Here is a 1,136-nt window from a genome sequence, read left to right as displayed (position 1 = left end):
ATTGTCTTTAATTTTCTGAGTACTCACGGTGGGCCTTCTCCGACAGCCCTATGGGCGTATCGCGGGAGGGAGTTCGCGGCTCGTACCCGGAGTATACGCGCACTGTGGTTGTAGTAGCACTAAAACCAAGGACTTAGTAATGTTGCTTAGGTGGATGTGATTTAAAATGTATAGCATGGCATGTAGTGCATATGATGTGATGTGATGTGTGGACTGCTGTGTGGTCCATCTTTCTACTTACTGAGCTAGTGAGCTCATCCCACGTGTACACCCCTTTTTAGATGATTTTGCAGGTCATACATCTGAGGAGCATGGGGTAGGTCCCACAGTCGAGTTTCCTGAAGAGGACTGGTGGACCCCTGAGGAGTTAGAGCACGGCACTGACTGCTCGTGCGAGAGTTGTGTTGCAGGACAACAGTTCTGAGGCCGAGCTGAGCTCCACCTTTGAGTCCGTGCTGAGCTCCATTTCTGAGGCCGAGCCGAGCTCTACTACGTGATGTCGAGCTGGGCTCAACCCTTGATGCCGAGCTGAGCTCTAGCCTTGATACCGAGCCGAGCTGTGTACTCTGATTGTTTTGATGATTTCCTGTATACACTTGATATATGAATTGTACTTTTATTATGTAATTATCATGCCTTCGGGCCCACATGTATATAATTATTGTATCACAATTCGGGTATCAAGTATATGGAATTTATTCACAGGTAAAACTTAGTCTTCCGCTGATCTGATGAACTTATATTAGTTGTGCGTATGCTGTGGTGGAATACAGTATTTGATGATCCTGGCAGGTTTGGGTTAACCGGTGTTAACTCGGTCACCGCTCCGGTTCAGTGTGAACGGGGTGTGACACTGCCACTCCATTCTGCTGGGATGTTTTAACAACTATATGGTGTCTTGCAATACTTTCATTTTTACAGAACTCATTAAAGTCACATTCACAAAACTCTAGGCCATTATCGGTTCTCAACCTTTTAATTTGTTTTTCGATCTGCTTCTCAAACAAATTATTCCACTATTTGAAAGTGATAAATACTTCATTTTTATGCTTCAAGAAATAGACCCAAACTTTCCTAGAGAAATCATTAATGAAAGTAAGCAAGTACCTTGCACCAGCCCCCTTGGAAGTAACCTT

Source organism: Macadamia integrifolia, chromosome 8 (genome assembly GCF_013358625.1).
Source record: "Macadamia integrifolia cultivar HAES 741 chromosome 8, SCU_Mint_v3, whole genome shotgun sequence".
NCBI classification, from domain to species: Eukaryota; Viridiplantae; Streptophyta; class Magnoliopsida; order Proteales; family Proteaceae; genus Macadamia; species Macadamia integrifolia.
The sequence above is the reverse complement of the archived record's forward strand: the minus strand, read 5'-3'. Positions refer to the sequence as shown.